Consider the following 13514-nt stretch of genomic DNA (forward strand, 5'->3'; position numbering starts at 1 on the left):
GCACGTCCTGGCCCAGTCGCGGACGTCCTTCCTGAGGCCATGCCAGACGAACTTCACCGCGACGAGCTTCTGGGAGGCCTTCGTGCCCGGGTGGGACAGGCCGTGGATGGCGTCGAACACTGGGCGCTGCCAGCCAGCGGGCACGATGGGGCGAGGCCGGCCGAGGGAGACGTCGCACAGGAGGGCCGCGCCCGCGGCGTCGAACGGCACCTCGGTGACGCGGAGGCCCGTGATGGCGGTCCGCAAGGCCTGGACGCCGGGGTCGGCGGTCTGGTCCTCCGCCATCCGGGCATAGTCGATCCCGAGGTGGACTGCGTGTGCGACGGACCGGGAAAGGCAATCCGCCACCGGGTTGTCTTTACCCGCCACGTGACGGATGTCCGTCGTATACTCGGACACGGCAGAGAGGTGACGCTGCTGCCGTGCCGACCATGGCTCGGCGACCTTGGCCATCGCAAACACAAGGGGCTTGTGGTCGACGAAAGCCGTGAACGGGCGGCCCTCCAGCAGATGGCGGAAGTGTCGGACCGCCAGGTGGAGCCCGAGCAGCTCGCGGTCGAAGGTGCTGTAGCGGCGTTCGTGCGGGCGAAGCTGCCGGCTAAAAAACGCCAGCGGTTGACAAGCACCACGCACCCACTGCTCGTGCACCGCGCCCACCGCGTAGTCCGACGCGTCGGTGGTGAGGGCGATCGGGCGCCGGGTGCGCCAGCATGGTGGCGTTGGCCAGGGCCAGCTTTGCGCCCGCAAATGCCGCGGCCATCGGCTCCGACCAGGCGATGTCACCTTTGCCCGGCTTGCCCCAGAGGGCCTCGTGCAGGGGGCGGAGGAGCCGGGCGACGTGGGGCACGAAGCGGTGGTAAAAATTTACCATGCCCAGGAACTCCTGGAGCCCCTTGATCATGCGGGGTCGTGGGAAATCCCTGACCGCCTCCACCTTGGCTGGTAAAGGGACGGCCCCGTGCCTGGTGATGCAGTGCCCCAAGAAGTCGATGGTGGCGACGCCGAAACGGCACTTTGCGGGGTTGATGATTAGGCCATGCTGGCCCAGACGTTCGAAAAGCATGCGGAGGTGGAGCAGGTGCTCCTCCCGGGACGCGCTCGCGACTAGGATGTCGTCCAGGTAGACATAGAGGAAAGGTAAGTCGCGCAAGACGCTGTCCATAAGCCGTTGGAACGCCTGGGCCGCATTCTTCAACCCGAAAGGCATTCGCAGGAACTCGAAGAGGCCGAAAGGGGGTGATGACGGCCGTCTTCGGGACATCGCCCGGTTGTACGGGGACCTGGTGTTAGCCCCGGATGAGGTCCACCTTGGAAAACACGGTCGTGTCTGCCAACCGGGTGGAAAAGTCCTGGATATGCGGGACCGGGTAGCGGTCGGGGGTGGTGGCATCATTGAGCCGGTGGTAGTCACCGCACGGCCGCCATCCTCCGCCGGGCTTCGGCACGATGTGCAGCGGAGAGGCCCAAGCGCTATTTGAGCGCCGCACAATACCCAGCCGTTCCAGCGTGGCGAACTCAGCCTTCGCCACGGCCAGCTTCGTGGGCTCGAGTCGGCGTGCCCGGGCGTAGACCGGTGGCCCGACCATGGGTATATGGTGTTCCACCCCATGTTTAACGGCCACCGCTGAGAAGGTGGGCCGCGTGAGGGCCGGGAAACTGGCTAGGAGGCGGGTAAAGTCATCCGCTGCCGGAAGCGTGCAAACTAAACTCGCCAGGACGAAACCCTTCAGCAAGCCGCTTGGCAAGCCGCTCGGTGAGCCGCTCAGTGAGCCGCGCAACGAGCCGCTCAGCGAACAAGCGAGCGAGCTGAAGGTTTCGGCCTGGACGAGACGTCTGCACTTAACGTCGACCAACAGCCCATGCGTACATAGGAAGTCCGCGCCCAGCAGGGCCATTGGCACGCTGGCGGTCACGAACGACCATTGAAAGCGCTGCCCTCTGAACCGCAGTGAGAGGCAACGCTTCCCGAATGTGCGGATGGGTGTACCGTTGGTGGCAAGCAAAGCGGGGCCCCGGCCCGCGGCTTGCTTGTTGGACGTGGAGGCAGGGAGGACGCTTACCTGCGCTCCTGTGTCGCAAAGAAAACGGCGCCCGGACAAGGTGTCCGTGATGAACAGGAGGCTGCCGGAATGGCCGATGCTCATGGCCGCAAGTGAGCGACGGTCGTTTCCCGACCTGTCAAAAGAACATGGCGGGCGGCACGTTTTAGCCTTGCGGCCGAACCTGGCATGGTAGTAGCACCAGGTTTGCGGCGGTGGCCCCCGCGGCGGCCGTGTCGGCGGCGGTGGTGGCGGCGGCGGCGGTAGTGGGCGGGGCGTAGCAGCGGCCACGAGGGAAGCAGGGGGCGCTGGAGCCTCCGCACCGGGAGCCACTACAGCAGCACCGTACACCGACTGCGTGTCGCAGGCCGCGAAATACATGTCGGTCTCTCCAGCCAGGGTGCGGGGTTTCGTTAGTTTGGAACCGGCCAGTGCGAGGCGCATCTGTACAGGTAGCTGGCGTAGGAAAAGTGCTCGGAATAAGAAATCCGGGTGCTGGTCTCCAAGCAGGGACAGCATGAAATTCATCCAGATGGATGGTCGTGTGTCGCCGAGGGCGGGAAGGTCCAGGAGGCAGTCGGCACGTTCGACCTCTGTGAGCCCGAACGTGGCGAGGAGCAGACGTTTGAGTGCCTCGTACTTGTGGTCGCCCGGCGGGCGCCGAAGGATGGACACGACTCGGGCGGCAGTGCCGGGCCCGAGGGCGGCGACCACGTGGTAGTACCGGGTCTCGTCCGCCGTGATGACTCGGAGCTGAAATTGAGCTTCGGCATGCACAAACCAAACGTCGGCTTGCGCCTCCCAAAACTCGGGGAGTTTGACGGCGACGGCGTTGGTAGCCATGGCGCGTTCGGGGGTCAGCGACGGCTGAACCAATCGGGGTCACCAGTGTGGTGCTGTGCACACACGACTCGATTGCCAGGGAGGTAGGCCACAACGCTTTGGTACAAACAAAGAGTCTTTATTAAGAGCTCGCACTTCAGCACTGGGCGGGCTCGAGCTTAGAGCCCGCATATATGTCCCGAGGCCACGCCTTGCCCCCGGGCGTGGCCGATCGGTCGAAAGGCGGGGCATGCGTTTACGTTCCCCGCCTGGACGCTCGCGCCACCCACTGGTGCGCGGAATTATTGTCCCTTGTGCCCGCCACAAAGGCTTACTTATATATGAAGGCTTACTTATATATGAAGGCTTACTTATATATGAAGGCTTACTTATATATGAAGGCTTACTTATATATGAAGGCCTACTTATATATATAGGCTTACTTATATATGAAGGCTTACTTATATTTGAAGGCCTACTTATATATGAAGGCCTACATATATTTGAAGACTTACTTATATATGAAGGCTTACGTATATATGAAGGCCTACTTATATATGAAGGCCTACTTATATATGAAGGCTTACTTTTATATGTAGGCTTACTTATATATGAAGGCCTACTTAAATATGAAGGCTTACTTATATATGAAGGCCGACTTATAAATGAAGGCCGAACTTATATATGAAGGCTTACTTATATATGAAGGCTTACTTGTATATAAAGGCCTACTTATATAAGAAGGGCTACTTATATACAAAGGCCTACTTATATATGAAGGCCTACATATTCTACATAAATGCAGGTCTGTTTATTTCAGGATATTGTCGACTCGACTCTTAAATGAAAAAAATATATGCAAGTAACTTCCAAATCATTGAATCATTGTATTGTAATCAAAAGAGCGACAGGTTGGCATGCGCTATTCAATAATTACACCTAATTTGTGTCAAGTTATGTGAAACGAGATTGATATGAAAACATTCATGTTGTCTTTGTTGCTAAATTTATTCTGGTTTCTTCAAACAAATCGCGATTTTAGTCCGCGATGTTCTTACCTCATACCAACGCACGCCCGAGTGTATGCGCATGCGCTATTCAAAAAGGCACCCCAACAACAAGAACAACAACGCGGTCCTCTCATAGAGCTGCTCGTCGCAGCGAAAAAGACTGGACCATGTTGAGGGAGGTCTTTGTTATGCAATGAACTTTTATAGAATAGCAAAGTCCAGAAACTTCCAGTGTAAATTTGTCCTTCATCTTAAATACCTTAGGTTTTGAAGCAGCCACTCAGGATAAATTCCAGGTGATTGCGGCTGAAGTGAGACCTCATGGTCGTTTAGCTTCAGGCCCAGATGCTGCTCTTTTTAGAAAAGGTGTCCCTCGTGCTACCATGATGGAACACAGGTTGGTACATCGTCAAATCGGAAAAATGTCCACGTATTTAATTTTCCTTCCACAAGATTGCTTCATCACTGCCATGCATCTGTTCGCAAGGTACAACGCATACCTTTGGCATCAAAAATATCGATGGTTCGATACCCTCGTGCTGCCATGATGGAACACAGGTTGGTACATCGTCAAATCGGAAAAATGTCCACGTATTTAATTTTCCTTCCACAAGATTGCTTCATCACTGCCATGCATCTGTTCGCAAGGTTCAACGCATACCTTTGGCATCGAAAATATCGATCAGACGTGCCGCTGTCAAAATCAAATGTCACGTGCATAAACCTCTGGGTTTCATGGAGATGGAGAACTGTGTGTACGATATGTTCATGCATCATGGCACATTGCATTCTGGGTCTACCTAATGGTTTAAAAAGTTTATAATGACATTCAGAATTCTCTTCTGCTTCTTCTTCTTGCTCTTTATTGGGACTTCAAAATCTATCTATAATTCCAGTAATCTCTGTGTGTGTGTGTGTGTCTGTGTGTGTGTTTGTTTGTTTGTCTGTGACCGCTGTTTCTCGACAACCACGGGTCCGATATACTTGCAACTTGCCAGGTATATTGCTGGGGACCCGAGGATGTGCCTTTTCAAGGTTTGAAATTAATCGGACAAGTAGTTACCGAGCTATGTCCAAAAAACGATTCAACCAATCAGAGAGCAGCGAGCTATCACGTGTGCCGAACGTGGCGAACAGACTCTGCCTCGGACGGCACATTTGAGATCGTATTCATTTATTTCACAACTATGTTGGCGCTATGTTGGCGTTAAACTATGTTTTAAAACTAATAAAAACTAATTTGCGATTCTTTCGCTTTCCTGCGCGTTTGTGCACGCTATGGCGATTTCTTTACCAAACTCCGCAAGCCGTTCGCTTTGGACCAAACCATTTCATGTAAATAGAGGGGGGGGATTGTCACCGTACTCGCAAGCCGTTCGCTTTGGACCAAACCATTTCATGTAAATAGAGGGGGGGGATATAATTTTAGATATATATATAGTACGGGCATGCCCTAGTTCTCTTAAATTCCGGATTCCTGCTCCTCCTCCTTCCCCCTTTGTTTCAGGTTCACAGTTGTAGTTGCTAACCCTGTGCATATCCGTCTATTTTGCGAAACGTGTACACGTCTTTTCCCGTTTTGACCCGCGTGACCACAGGTTCCCACCAGATTTCAATTGATCATGTACCGAGTGGCCTTCGAGTTCTTCCGAGTGCGGATTGAATGAAAATTACAGCCATGCCATGACATTTGTCCATCGCACTCCTCCGCAGACTTCGTTGCCGGGTGGTCGACGGATTTCCAAAAACTGAAACGTCCAAAGAAAACGGCGATGCCACTTCCACCAACCTCACGAGCAAGGTAAGCGCAAATCCGGAGCAGCTCGTTTGAGGTTTCTTCGTACGTTTAACAATTGATATTTGCCAGGTAGGTAGCTGTACAAGCAATCTTTTTGGAGGTGAAAGTTTTAAATCGTTTTGATTGGTGAACGGTCACATGGTACTGAAGTTTAGCTCGTTTATGACATCTCTTCTCCCACAGGTGAACGCGCTGGTGTTTTCCTCTCGGGAGATAGACAGCCTGCTGTCCTGGTATATTGTAATGAAAACGCGACGCTCAAATAAATGTCCTAAATTGGGACGTCCCCACACCAGACTTACAGTGCATTCAGTAAGTATTCAGACCCCTTAACTTTTTTCACATTTTGTTATGTTGCAGCCTTTTGCTGAAATCGTTTAAATTCATTTTAACCCTCATCAATCTACACTCAATACCCCATAATGACAAAGAGAAAACAGGATTTTAGAAAGTTTTGCAAATTTATTAAAAAGAAAAAACTGAAATATCACATTGACATAAGTATTCAGACCCTTAACTCAGTACTTCGTTGAAGCACCTTTGGCAGCGATTACAGCCTCGAGTCTTCTTGGGTATGACGTGACAAGCTTTGCACACCTGGATATGGGGATTTTCTGCTATTCTTCTCTGCAGATCCTCTCAAGCTCTGTCAGGTTGGATGGGGACCGTCGGTGGACAGCCATTTTCAGGTCTCTCCAGAGATGTTCGATTGGGTTCAAGTCAGGGCTCTGGCTGGGCCACTCAAGGACCTTCACAGAGTTGTCCCGAAGCCACTCCTGAGTTGTCTTAGCTGTGTGCTTATGGTCATTGTCCTGTTGGAAGGTGAACCTTCGGCCCAGTATGAGGTCCTGAGCGCTCTGTTTCAGGTTTTCATCAAGGATATGTCTCTACTTTGCTCCGTTCATTGTTCCCTCAACCCTGACCAGTCCCCCAGTCCCTGCTGCTGAAAAACACCCCCACAGCATGATGCTGCCACCACCATGCTTCACCGTTGGGATGGTATTGGGCAGGTGATGAGCGGTGCCTGGTTGCCTCCAGATGTTTCCTCAAAAATGTCAAACAGATGAGGCCAAACAGTTCAATCTTGGTTTCATCAGACCACAGAATCTTGTTTGTCACAGTCTGAGAGTCCTTCAGGTGCTTTTTTGCAAACTCCAAGCAGGCTTTCATGTGTCTTTCACTGAGGAGAGGCTTCCGTCTGGCCACTCTGCCATAAAGCACAGATCGGTGGAGTGTTGCAGTGATGGTTGTCCTTCTGGAAGTTTCTCCCATCTCCACACAGGATCTCTGGAGCTCAGCCAGAGTGGCCATCGGGTTCTTGGTCACCTCTCTTACCAAGGCCCTTCTCCCCCGATTGCTCAATTTGCCCGGGCGGCCAGCTCTAGGAAGAGTCCTGGTTGTTCCAAACTTCTTCCATTTAAGAATTATGGAGGCCACTGTGCTCTTGGGAACCTTCAATGCAGCAGAAAATTTTTTGTAGGCTTCCCCAGATCTGTGCATCGACACAATCCTGTCTCTGAGCTCTGCAGGCAGTTCCTTCGACCTCATGCCCTGGATTTTGCTCTGATATGCATTGTCAGCTGTGAGACCTTATATAGACAAGTTTGTGCCTTTTCAAATCATGTCCAATCAATTAAATTTACCACAGGTGGACTCCAATCAAGGTGGAGAAACATCTCAAAGAAGTCCAGGCACGAAGGGATCCAAAACGAGAAGAAGAAAATGCCGGCCAGCCAGTTCTTTTATTGGTCGTCTCATGACGTCAGCTGTCCGCTCCTCCAATCAGCGTGCCGCTTCTTACTTGCCCTGACGTCATCGGTGGTACCTTGCCAATCGGCGCTCTGCTTCCCCCTCGGCCTTCCTTCCACCAATCAGTGGCCAGCTTCTTTCCCCTGCCTTGACCAATCACGAGTCCCTCCTTACCCTGGCCTTCCCATTGGTCGACACCTGGCCCAAACGTGAGTCCTTTCTTACTCTGGCCTTTCATTGGTCAACTCCCGCGCATTGGTGTGATCTCCCCATCAACCCCTTGACCAATCCATCGCGAGGTGGGCATGGCCTCAACCGGCCTGAACAATGTTTTATCGCCGTGTTGGCACAATGCGTGCGCACTTCCTGCCTGCACTTCTGGTGAGTTTTATTGTGGGGGGAATTTATTTTGTGTGGGTGCTAATGGGCCTGCCTAGTGTTGATTGGTGTAGTGCCATAAGGGACGAAGGATCTCACACAAGAAAGATGCGAATGCATGTTCTTCAGATGCAACACATCCCATGCCTTTCCCACACCTTAAATCTGGTGGTGAAAAAAGCCCTTTCTCAAACCATGGATTTGAATGAGATTCGAGGCCAGTCTCGCAGACTTGTTGCTTTTTTCAGGTCAAGCACAAATGCCACAGAGAAGCTGTCCGCGATCCAGCAACAGATGGGAAAGGCCAAAATGAAGCTCATTCAAGAGGTGGACACAAGATGGAACAGCACATTATTCATGCTTCAACGGATATATGAGCAGCGTGAAGCAGTAGGAGCTGCTCTCGATTGGGTGGACACTAGACTCACTGAACACCAGCATAACCCCCCCCCCCCCCCCCCTGACTAGTGGACAGCTTAAAGCAATCAGCCAGTGCCTCCAGGCTCTTTCTCCATTTTAACAATGTCACAGTTGGTTTTGTGACAATGGTTTTCCACAACAGAACTGTCAGCAGAAAAAGTAGTCACAGCCTCAAATATCATATACCCATAGGCAGGATGATTTTCCAAAACCTAAATGAGAGAGTTCACCGATTGACGTCCCCAATAGCAACTGAATTAATCAACAACCTTGTTACAGACCTCAAGCAATGCTTTGGAGCAGTGGAGTCGATAAGGACACTGGCAAAGGCAAAAGTATTACACCCAAGATTTAAGGTCTTGACATTTGGCAGAGTTCCAATGCTGACACTGCTGTCAAGGACTTGATTGCTGAATGCAGTGCTTAGATACGTTTAGCATCCACACCACCATCACCTGATTCACGTCAGCCATATACATCAGCAGCAGCAGTTGAACAGTCAGGTGAGGAAGATGACATCCTCTGGGACCTTTTGGACAACAAAGTGGGAGAAACTCAGAAGGTCCAGGGTGCCACTGCTGATGACACAGTGGAGATTCAGCGGTTTGTGTCTGCACCATATCTGAGCAGAACAAATGACCCTCTGGAGTACTGGGTCAGACACCAGGTCATCTACCCTAATATCTTCCATTTGTCTATAAGAAATATCTGTCCATTCCAGCAACGTCTGTGCCCTGTGGGAGAATATTCTCCAAAGCAGGAGAAGTTCTTATAGCAAAAAAAGAAACAGTTTAAATCCGAAAACAACAACAGCAACAGGCATTTTAAGGTCATTTTCCCTGCTAGAGCGTGGGTTAGCCTTGCGGGCCCCATGACAATCTTCTCCATTTTGCCCTATTTTCTGCATCTCCCCTTGATAACCCCCTTGCCTGCATTTCGTCTTCCACCACTTTTAGCCAAGTCTTTCTCAGTCTTCCCCGTCCGCTACTTCCTTCTACATTCATTTCCATCACTCTTCTCAACCAGTCACTTTCATCCTTCCTCAACACATGACCAAACCATCTCAACCTATTTATCTTCACAGCATCCATCACAGGCTCTATTCCATCATCTTTCGCAATTCATCATTTGTCTTCCTCTCTCTCAACGATACTATGCACATCCACCGAACCATTCGCATTTCCACTCTTTCCAGCCTTCTTTGTTGCTCTACATTCATTACCCATGTCTCGCTCCCATAAATCATAACACTTCTCACACATGCAGCACACACCTTTCCTTCAGCTTCAACGACACTCCCCTCCTCGTCAGCACGCCACTCAGTTCCCAAAACTTCTTCCATGCACATCTCACTCCAGCAACTGTTGCCGAATCTGATCCACCTTCTCCATTCAGCATGTCTCCGAGGTAGCAAAATGTTTTCACACCTTCCAGCTTCACACCGTCTCCAAGATCCAACTTAACATTTCCTCCACCTGCAGCTCCCTCTGTGCACACCTTACATTTGAATGTAGCTGCCACACTGGTTAATGACCCTCTCAGACCACTACATTTTTGATGAACCCACTCAGCGCACATTGTACATTGAATGGAGTTCACTCCGACACCCTTCCTGCACACAGCACACGGCCACTTCCCAGTTCTTTCCACCTCATCACATGCTTTAGCACTTGCCATCACCTTCGTTTTTCCGATATTCACCTTTAGACCTTTTGTCTCCATACATTCCTTCCACTTGTTCATCTTTCCTTCAGTCCATCCATACTCTCCGCAATCAACACCAAATCATCTGCATACAACAACTCCCATGTTAAACCCTCCTTTACATTCCGAGCCAGCACCTCAATCACAGCTACAAATAGTAGTGGACTTAGTACCGACCCCTGATGCACTCCCACCTTCACCTCAAACTCACCACTGTTGCCATCCTTCGTCATTTCAGCTGTGCACGCTCTCTCGTACATTGCCATCACTACTCTGATCAACCATTCCTCCACTCCTAACTTCCTCAATGCCCATGTCACTACTTCGCGTGGAACCCTATCGAATGCTTTCTCCAGATCAACAAACCCAGGAAACAACTTCTTCCTCTTCTCCATGTACTTCTCCTGCAACTCCCTTACTATAAAAAGCGTGTCTGCCGTTCCTCTTCCTGGCATAAATCCAAACTGCATTTCGTCGATCTTCACTTTCTTCCTTATCCACTTCTCCATCACCCTTTCCAATACCTTCATTCCATGCTCCAATAATTTTATCGCTCGATATGAGCCACAGTCCAGAGGGTCACCTTTCCCCTTGTATAGAGGGACGAGGGTACTCAGTTGCCAAACCACTGGAATGCGGCCTTCTTTCACCACCAGATTACAGATCTCTGTCATTCTCTTCACTCCCCAACTTCCTGCTGCCTTCAACATATCTCCCACAACTCCCGTCAGCCCTCCTGCTTTTCTACTCTTCATTGCTTTTATCGCTTCCTCAACTTCCTTCTCAGTTATCTTCTCTGCCGGTCCTAAAACTGGGTTACTCTTTATGTTGCCATCCCATTCATTCTCTGCATTCAACAGCATTTCCAGATATCTTTTCCATCTTCCTTTAATTCCATCGGGGTCCACAACGATTTGTCCCACTTCATCCTTCAAGCAACTCACCCCCATCACATCACACCTCTCTTTCGCTATCTGCTTTGCAATCCTGAATACCGCTCTCTGACCCTCTTCCGAATCCAAGCGTTCTCAACATTTTCCGACATGCCTCCTGCGCCTTTTCTGCCTCTTTTTAACAGCCTTCTTAGCTGCCTTATAACTTTCATGCTCTGCTTTTTCTGCTCCCCATACCCTTCGCCTTCTGCCATTCCTTGAGCTTCTTCCTCTTCTCGTCCATCCTCTTTCCAACTTCATCATCCCACCACCATGTTTCCGAGTGCCTCGGTGGTCCTTTTGTCCATCCACATACCTCACCAACGGCTCCCAACAGACTATCTTTCATTGACTTCCAACCACCAGCTCAACCACATCATCCTCTAACATACTCAGCCTCTCTTTTAATGCTTCCCTCACTGTCACCTTTTTCGACCTCCACACCTTCATTCTCGGTTTGTACTTCACCCGCCGAGCTCTCCTCGCACCTTTCACCCTTATGTCGCAGACAACCAAGTGGTGCTGTGAAACAGCCTCCTCCCCCGGGAGTGTAGATGCTGAACGTTTGCCAGATTATTTGGCCTCAATGAATTGGAAAACGTCCTCCAGGATCATGTCCTGGTTCTTGTCACCAAGGAGGTCAAGCTGGATTTCAGGGTCAGCAATTCCTCGTGTAAGAACATCACGCACGATCGCTTCTGTGTAGTTAACTTCAGCATCACAACTAGGGCATTTGATTAGGAATTTGCATATTCCCGCTTGACCACGTAGGCGGGCCCCGAAGCTGCGCACTGTCTCATCACGGTCTTGACGCATATATTATGTCGTGCTACTCTGGCAACCATAGTGTTCTCTCCGGGAACAGCAAGTTTTTTAATGGCTGCCATTACCACCTCAATGGGTTTGTTTGAAAGGCTACCACCTGTCGATCTTGTTAGATCCTTGCGCAGAGGTTCGTCACAGCACTCTAATAACTGCACTACTTTATCGCGGCCAGTGATTTTGGTTGCATCGACGTATTCAGACCATCGTGACTCGAAGTAAGCCCACTCTTCACTGAAGCCAGCGGCGACAATTGTGGGCCTTTTGACTTTTTCAACCTTGGCGGCATGTCCAGAGGCGTGTATGGCACTGTGGGCAGTGATGAGTGCGGCCACGATAGCAGGATCGAGGTCTTCAGTGGTGTAGTCACATCCGGAGATTGGGCATCCCACAGCAGGCATCGTGGCTTTGGTCAACTTGCACCGTGTTCATAAATCAGACCAGTTCTCTTTGTTAATCCAGTTGGCAGTTTATTGCAACTTCAACAATGAACACGGTCTGAAAGACATAAGAACAAACATAATGATCAGTAATGATTAAGAATCCTCTAGTGACGACCTAATTTCCGGTGCTGTAAGATATCTGTTGCGCAGACTAGTGACTGATTACTTGTCCTGCGATTCTGTTGTGATTCTTGGTCGACCAGAATGTTTTTTATCTTCATTTTTACCAGTTTCGTAATGTCGTTTACTGGCACAAACAACTGCATTTACTGACACTTGTAATTTTTTTGTAATTTGTCTCAAGGATTGGCCTTCTTTTCTCATCTTACTATAATTCATGAAAAGGCCGTCTGTCCGTCTGTTCCCAGATACCGCAAACACGGTTGAACCGATCGCAACTAAATTTTGGGTGGATAATCCTGGGACCCCCTGGAGTAAAATAGGCTATATTGTTTTCCCAATTTTTCCAATTTTCCCAAACACAATGGAATAATATTTACCGATATGAACAGTGATGTGGCTTTTATTGAAATTCTACAAATACTGTTTAGATTTTGATGATTTGCGTGTGATATGATTTAACGGATGTTTATATAAATCGTTTAAAATTAAAAAGCCTTCAATTTCTGATATTTTGCCTTTTCATTTGGGCCTCCCAATTGAAGCCCCACCCGTAAGGTGGGTACCGTTGCTAGTAGTTATAATTTCCTGTCTTTTTTTGTGGCGTCAGCTGAGCTTTGGCACCCATGTTCATGCAATCTGAAACACAAAAACACTCATTAGATTGTATGGCTGCCCTTTCAGTAAACATTTTTTGCAACGCCTGGCAATAATAGACATTGCACGTGATGAAGAAACTAAGCACAAACATTCATTCCACACAGAGCAGAGTATTTGTAAACAGTTTTTCTCCTTAGATGAAACGTTAATAACATTAACCTCACCTTTCAGTTTAGATTTAGTATTGCACTTTTCGACCTATTTCCAAAAATTGCTTTCAACCTACGTTTCGCACAAAAAAGACGCATTGGAGCGCAATATATTATCAGTAGATAAGCAGATTTATCTTTGGTAAGAGTTTTGTTCACATCTTATGTTCATTTTGCACATTAAACAGTAAAATATCAAAAAATGTTGGGTTTACCTAAACTTTTCGCTGGTAGTGTTTATATTTGTGTGTTTGTGCGTGTGTTCACCACAGCTGCTACTCCATAACAGATGATAGGAATCTGACTCCTATCATCCACTGTTATTTCTCATACCTATATTTCCATGAGCCCGATTTGCATTCAGGAACAGAACAATTATGTTTAAACATTCTGAAAGTGCCACGCTTTGGTCTAAATGCTGAAAATTATGTTTAAATGATTCTTTGCATCACAGGTTTTACGCCAGTA

The sequence above is a fragment of the Myxine glutinosa genome, chromosome 9 (genome assembly GCF_964187855.1).
Source record: "Myxine glutinosa chromosome 9, kmMyxGlut1.1, whole genome shotgun sequence".
Classification (NCBI taxonomy): domain Eukaryota; kingdom Metazoa; phylum Chordata; class Myxini; order Myxiniformes; family Myxinidae; genus Myxine; species Myxine glutinosa.